The sequence below is a fragment of the Nannospalax galili genome, unplaced genomic scaffold (assembly GCF_000622305.1).
Source record: "Nannospalax galili isolate Female #2095 unplaced genomic scaffold, S.galili_v1.0 scaffold82, whole genome shotgun sequence".
NCBI classification, from domain to species: Eukaryota; Metazoa; Chordata; class Mammalia; order Rodentia; family Spalacidae; genus Nannospalax; species Nannospalax galili.
Genome location: NW_008348862.1, coordinates 221,037 through 229,091, shown reverse-complemented (window position 1 = coordinate 229,091; position 8,055 = coordinate 221,037). Strand labels below are relative to the sequence as shown.

General features: G+C 42.8%; 1 pseudogene; it reads right to left on the bottom strand.

Moving 5' to 3' along the window:
• Positions 1-761: 761 nt before the first annotated feature.
• Positions 762-3,860, bottom strand: LOC115072525 (annotated as a pseudogene).
• Between the last annotated feature and the right edge of the window lie 4,195 nt (positions 3,861-8,055).

Sequence of the window (8,055 nt, the reverse complement as noted above, 5' to 3'; positions counted from 1 at the left end):
GTGCCACTACTGCACCAACAGAGATAGTTTGCTATGCAGTCATTGCTGTGGTTTTTAGGCTTTATAGCTGAGGTTGGATTTTTTTTTTTTTTTTGAGGCAGGTCCCTCACTGTGTTTCCTGGAACTCACTATGGAGACCAGGCTGGCCTCCAGACATAGAGATCCACCTGCCTCTGCCTCTGAAATGCTGGAATTAAAAGCATGAGCCACCATGTTTTACACAGTTTCTGTAGTGTTTCAAAGTCTCCATTGTGCTGGTCATTCACCTCTTTGGTTAGCTTTAACTACAGAATTTTGTAATGACAAAAGATTTGTTAATTGCTTACAAAAATCCAGATACAAAATGGAATGTTCTCCTGTTTTCACATGCACAGAGACAGACAGGAGCACATAGGTGTGTACAGAACACAAATTCACACAAAGATGTGTTTAAATACTGGTCACTTTAAACTGGACAACTGCCTTTACTGGGGGACTTAAAAAGGCCCTAGGCTTCAAAAATGGACATGAGAATTCACCTGCCTTTGTTCCACCAACACTACCAAAGGAACTGAAAGTTCATAGTGAGGCATCTGGAAGCTTAGAATAACCCTGAAATTTGTACTACACTAAATTCCATGCAAAATTTCATAAGAAAATACCAAATATGCAGCCTTCAGTTTGTGACCTCTCTGAGCGAGGTAGCTCCACCTCTGGGATTTAGATTAGGAGGCAAATAGGAGCATAGAGGCCCGATATGCAGAGACAGAAATAGCTGTGGCTCACTGGAAAGGGCTGAATAAGCTGAAATCTTCCTCTAACGGGAGCTGCTGGGGCACGGGGTGGTATAAGGAGGTCCAGGCAGGGTTTGAAGGGACAAGGGTCAAGTGGGGAGTTTGGGATGAATCTTTCAGACCCACCTGGGCCTTAGCTGCCTCCCACTGTATCCACCACAACTGTGGGAGCAGTTGTCCAGGCTGAGTAGGATACCAGGGGCCTGTGGCTGTAGCAGAAGTGAAGCTAGCACATCAAAGGACAGGAGTCTGTGTGAGGCAGCTCAGGAAACCCTTGGGGCTTTCCAGAAAGAGAAGCTGACAGTACTGGGTAAGATCATGGGCAACCTGGAGAGTTCCATGATTGGGCAGCCAAAGGGAAGTTTCAGGGTCAAAGCCAGGGAAAGGGTGTAGAGGGACAGCAGGTTCTTGGAAGAGCAAGCCTCACACCACTGGGTAGCATGAGAGTCCTGGGGAAACCAGGAGGTACCAGAGCTCGTGATCAAGGCAGGGCCTCTGGGGGACTATTGAGCAACAGAGGCCCACAGTTTTCCTTTCCCAGGGTGTGAGTTTCAGATGAACTTCCCCATTGGACTCTGAGTCTGGGGCACTATTTTTTTCCTTCCCAGAAGGAACCCTTGGTTGATTGGCTCCCTTCTTGACATGCGTGGGGGCTTTTCAACTTTTATCAGTCCCTGAGCCAGGTAGGTGCCTCTTCAATTGGGACTCCTGCTGTCTGCACAAGACTGCCTGTGCAGCCATGACTCTTCTGTGTTCAAGGATGAAGATACATCTGTGACATTTGTAACTTGTGGACCTTGAGATGGGCCATGATGCCATGGGTGCAGTGGTGGGCACTGGTTGGAGAGCAACCAACAGGTCTCCTGAGGATAAGCTCTGTGCTCTAAGGGGCCTCTGGTCTCATCCTCTGAGGCAGAGTCAACAGGCAGTTTGGGGCAGTGGGCATGTTGTTTGGATTCATGGAACTTTCTTTTCCTTATTTAACCATACTGTTGTAGTCAATGGACCATTGAATACAATCACAGGGAATCTTGTAAAATTTTTTTTTTTTTGAGATAACAGCCTCACTGTGTAGCCATGGTTGGCCTGGTGCTATGTAGGCCAGGCTGGCCTTGAACTCATAGATCTTTACCTTCTTCTGCTTCCCAAATCTGGGATTAAAATTTGACCCATCGCACTCAGCTATTGTGGATGAGAATTTTCCTTAATTTCTTGGTAAGTTCATTCCTAGGTTATAGAAAAACTGCTGTTAGATTTAGGAGGTGGGATAAAGGAAACAATTTAAAATTTAGGAATAAGAGTCAGAGTCAGACCTGCAGCAGGCAAGGAATGTGTTCCCTGGATTCAGGAAGCCCAGCAAAGGGCTGATAACTGTTCCTTGAGGAATAATTATCTGCCCTCTGAACAGAGAACAGTCTGGTCTTATAGAGGAACTCTGCTGCACAGCTTTAAGAGTTAACTCTGCCAAGGTCTGGTGTCCTTGAGGGTCTCTTTTCTCTGACAGGTGAGTCCATTATCTCTAGCACTAAAGGAGATAGATGGGCTCCACAGTCTCTCTCAGTACAGGGAGTGACCAGTTGATAGGGCTTGAGCAAGGCCAGGCTGCCAATTTAGGGCCAGTTAGACACTTTAAGGGATTAATGGCTTTATGGCCTGCTCTAATGAAGCTTATGGCTCTCCTGAAATTCACATATTCTACCACTGACTTATCACTGACTTTTCTGCCTGACTTTGTATTCTACTTCACTGAAAGTGATTATCAAGTTGAAGAGTTTTCTGGAGGGGGTCTTTAGAGACTTTTAAGTATAGGATCATGTTGTCTACAAATAAAGATAATTTAACTTCTTTTCTACTCGTACCCCTTTTTATTATTTATTTATTTAATTATTATTTATGTCTACTGTTGTGGCTGATGATTCGAGCACTTTATTAAGAGTGCAGAGAGTAGGTCTAACTCCTTTGATTCGTGGTGTCAGTCCCGCTAGCGTCAAATTAAATTTTCACTCCTCACCTGACTTCGGCTGTTGGTCTCTGATTTTTTCTGGAGGTCTCCAGTGAGAATCGCTGTACCCTCGTTGGTATAGAGGCTTCCGCTCCGGGACCCTGCAGCCCCCTTGGCCCCTGGAACAGAGAAGTGTGCACCCCTGAAGAATTTCCTCTTGGGGTCTCCTTCCAGGAGGCCAGAGAGAGCTGCATAGCCCCAGACAAGAGTCTCTCATCAGGTGAAGCGAGATAGAGACCCAGAATGGAAGTCCAGACCAGGTAATGGGCCCCAGGTAAGACAGGTGGAAGCCAGTGTGGGCTGATCCCCCCCAGGAGGTTGAACACAAAGTCTTGATGTGATTCCAAGGTGGCACTGGCCTCCTGTCAGGAATGAAGGAGACCACAACTAAACCTCGACCTGATTCCGAGGTGCTGGCCCTGTTTAAGGTAAAACAGGAATCAGGAATCAGGCAGCAAACTGGCCACAACGAAACCTTGACATGATTCCAAGGTCCTGGCCCCATTTTAGGCAGAACAGGAATTTAGTGGGAATATCTAGGGAACTGTCTTAAACTCTGAATGATTGTTTGTGAATGTGAGAGTGACAGTAATGGTTCCACGGCTCTGCAGAGGCCACCGAATCTGACTGGGCCTCACCCTGCGGTTCTGCTGAGGTTGTGTAACCTAAACGGGCATTCGCCTTCGGGTGACCGAGCCTGGGGATTGTATGTGTGGCCCTAAGGCAATACCTCTTAAGTCACTGAAAAATGGCCAGCCAGGAAGTCATCTGAATGAGTGACTAACACTCTCCACCCCGTCCTATGCACACATTACATACATCCCAGGCACATATAAAATTTCAGATGGGTTCCTCAGTCCAGGTGTCAGACCCAGGCTGTCCTCCAGGTGATGCTGGACAAGCTTAACTAGGCTATGCAGGAAATTATGGCATTAAGATAAAACCCTCCAAGTTAAAACTTAATGTGAAGTTGAGTGACTTGATATCAGGTCATACTGGGTAAGAATCCCTGAGTCTGGATAGAGGCTACCTGAACCCTAAAATCAGCTTCATACTTACCAGAAGAGGAGGGAGAACTGCCCCATAGCTAAGAGGAGATTATGGAGGAAGTGTTCTCCTCCTATCCAGATTTTAAAGCTGAGTGCCTACATGCAAAGGACTGTCATAATCAAACTGTTTGATTTTTGTGTTTTGGGTGCACCTAGTTTTCCTGAAATGTCATGTGTGTCTATGATAGTTGTTTTCCATGTGTTTGAGATTTCATGTAATTATGTCATGTATGCCTGTAAGTTTCTCGTGTGTTGAGATCTCACATAATTCTGTCATGTGTGTCTGTGATCATTGACTTCATATGTTTTCATGAAAACAAACTGGCCACTTCAGGTATTATTTTTTTTTTAAAAAAATATTTTATTATTTTTATGAGTATATTGCCTGCATGTATGTGAGTGCACCCGTGTCATGCAATTCCACAGAGGTCAGAAGAGGGCTTCGGATTCCCCTGGAACTGGAGTTAAGGACGGTTCATAGCTGCCATGTGGGGGCTGGGAATCAAACCTGGGTCCTCTAACCGCTGAGCCATCTCTCCAGCCTGTTATTCTTTTCATTCGTTTATTGTGCACAAAATTATTGGTTTTATTTTTGCTTTATTTTGGCATGTCTAATTAAATACACGTGCACATTTATAAATATGGATACTTTGATAGTACATTCAAAGGTCTTATAAATTTGGGTACCCTAAACGTTTTTAAATCTATTGGACAATGTCTCTAGATCTATTATGTGTTTCACAAAACTTTTAAGTGCTACTTGTTTATACAAAATGGTATCTGAAGCTGGGTGTGGTGGTGCACACCTTTAATCCCAAGATTCCAAGGCAGAGGCAGGCGGATCTCTGTGAGTTCAAGTCCAGCCTGGTCTGCATAGTGAATTCCAGGACAGCTGGGGCTACAGGGAGACCCTGTCTCAAAGGAAAAGAAAACCAAAACCAAAAATAAAAACAGTATCTGAGCTGGTTGTTTAAGGACCTTATTTGTTACATACCTTTTGGTTTGGGTTTGCTTTCACAGTGTTTGTTTTAAAGTATCACTTTGGTTTGCTCGCTTTGGAAGTATTTTGGTTTTGACATTCTTGGTCTGGTTTGTGTTGCTTTCAGACATCTAAAGGCCTGAAAATTATTTGAGAAAAAAACTAAACTCCAGTTGGTTATAGGTTTGATATGTTGTCATCTTCGGAGCTGGAGATGAATTCTGGGACTGGTCTTCCTGTCTCATCCTTTTGGCCTTGTCCTTTCTACTGTTTCCTGCAGCACTGCTGTTTGTAGGAAGATGTGCTCTGTTTGCGGGAGGGACGCATTTCGTCCCTGGAAACTCTGCTGGCTTAGATGTGGCTCTGTACTTTTCTCTCTTGGATCAACTCTTGCCTTTAACTCTCATGTTTAAGTCTGAATTGAACTGCCTTTATACTAGCTATTGATAAAAATCCTATCAGCAATTGAAATCAGGAATCTTAGTTTGGCTTGAATGGAGGTTTCTGATACGTGGAAGAGCTCCCCCAGGTGTCTGGAGATGACCACAGGTGCTTTTGTTTCTCTGGCTAGAGGATGCCTGATTTAGACGGAGTAGCACATGGTTTCTTCTGGGGTACCTTGTAAGAACTGATCCCCAAGGTAGCCTGAACCAGTCTCTTGCCTCCAGAACAGCCCGAGACAAAATGGGACAACTACAACGTGTTCAGAACAACTACTTATAGACAGTATTGTTTATCTTATAAAAATTACTATGTGCTTTTATTCATACACCGAACAACCTCTAGACATCTGTGAGAATTAGCTCATAACTGTTCGCTACAGTGTGTCTTCTTTGACATTGGGCAGTGATACGATTTTGTGTTTATTTCCTTAACAATGGTCCCCCCACACGCACACCTTTTCCTCATAGGAAACAAAAGACCGCCCTGAACCTGAGCCGCACTGTCACAGACCGCCAGCTCTTCTGACCCTGTGTGCTGTGCTCTTATGCTCTCACCTCTCATTCTTTCTAAGTTCCTGCACGCCACTATGGGAAAGGGTTAACTGTAGACAGCTGTCATTGAATCAGACTCACGGAAACTTAAAAAAAAATTTATTATTTTTATTTTATGTGCATGAGTGTATTGCTTGCATGAATGTGAGTGCACCCGTATTATGCAATGCTGTGGAGGTCAGAAGAGGGCTTCAGATTCCCCTGGAACTGGAGTTAAGGATGGTTTGTAGCTGTCATGTGGGTGCTGGGAATTGAACCCGGGTCCTCTGTAAGAGCAGTCAGCACTCCCAACTGCTGAGCCATCTCTACAGCCCGAAAACTATTTTCTTATACTTTACTTTATGCTTTTGGTATTGTTAATCTTAAATGGTCTTTAACAATAGATTGGTTCTATGTTGCCTTATTAAGGCTAAATACTTTTTGTCATCCCATTCTTTACCCTCTTCCATGGAATTGTCTTTAATGGAAACTGTTTAAATAATCATGCTGTAACTTTTGGCTATGGTTAGCTTTAAGTACAAATGAAATATATAATTCTGTTTTTCATTACCAGTTGAGTTTGAAACCAGTCAGAAATATTTACCATCTTAAAATGTAAACGATATTTCTGAAAATGCTTTCTTCACGTGAAAGCCCTTATGTCTAGCATCAGTGTGTATGGCTTTGTTCAACACAACTATTTTTGAGATGACATTCTCATATATATATGTATGTGTATATATGTATATGGACATATATGTAAAGTACTGCTGGCTTTTAAGAGTTTGTTTTATATACATCTGATCAGAATTTCAAGGTAATTGGTCTTGGTTTTGAAACTGGTTTGTCGTGAAATTGTGTCTAACTATAGTATTTGGTATATGAGACTGTTGTGAATGTGTAGACTTATGTTTAATACTAAGGGAACAATTATTAGATAATTTACTAGACATCAAATTGACTTGTAAGTTCTCTTGTAAACTGAAATTGTTAAATTACAACAATGGTTCCTATTAAGGATATAAATTAGGGGCTGGAGAGATAGCTCAGCAGTTAAGAACACTGACTGTTCTTTCAGAAGACCCGGGTTCGAATCCCAGCACCCACATGGCAGCTAACAACTGTCCGTAACTCCAGTTCCAGGGGATCTGACAGCCTCTTCTGTCCGCTGCGAGCATTGCTTGACATGGGTACACTTATATACATGCAGGCGTTACACACTTACACATAAAAATAAATATTGAAAAAAGAATATAAATTAAGGAATGATTGCTTCTGCTCCAGGGTGCAATTTATCTCCGTGTTTAAATGTTTTATATAGAATGAACATTTTCCAAGTCTATGTAAATCATCTCTAAACTTTTAAAGGATACTTGGGTCATTTAAGACCTGCTTCAAGGCTTACAAGGGCATCTCAAAGTTTATACAGTATGATAATATATTTAAGATAATTGGTTCATCTTGTCGACACAAAAGCATAACTCTCACCTCAAAAGGGATAAGACATAGTTTATTCCGGAGCCAAATATGAGTGACCATGGCCTGGGGACACAGATTCAGGTTACCCCAAATTCCATGTTCTAGCATGGTAACAGTTGCCTTACATTTTACAGCAACAAAGAAAAGTCATAAATCAAGACACTTTTCAAATACATGGGAGGATACATTCAGTAGGTGGGCCACAGCAAGGCGAAGTGTTTTTTAACTATTCTTAGCCTTTTGATTGGTGTGATGGGGTAGATAATACATTCTAAAAGGTTTTTTATCTGTTACTCACAGAATGTTAGATCAGAAACAGAGGTGGGTAAGGAGTGGCTGTTTAGGGGACTAAAGATGGCCTGAGTTAAACAGTAATTAGACTCTGGACCTGCAACATTCCAACTCTCCAGTCTCTGGAAAGGTAATCAGTTGGTCAGCCTTACAGGAAGTTCAGTCTAAGGTATAGGAGTTCTTTAGGGGAACTTCTCTTTCACAGATCCCCCCGTTGACCAAGCATCACATTTTGTGCATGCAAGGGCCACATATTATTTATTCCCAGGTCATCTTAGGAAGGCCCATTCCTAGACTCTGATGTAGATGAGGCTCAGTTGTAGGCAAGGTAACAGTCTTCAGGAGGGAGGAATAGCTAGCTGGTGGAGCCAATAAGAAACACCTGGATCATATCAAAACTATTAACCAGCAAAGGAGTCAGACCTTTTGTCCAGGCTTTGGAGGGTTTTTATGTATGTGAGGAATGAAAGCAAAAGGTAAATAGCATACACATGGTAATTAAGATAAC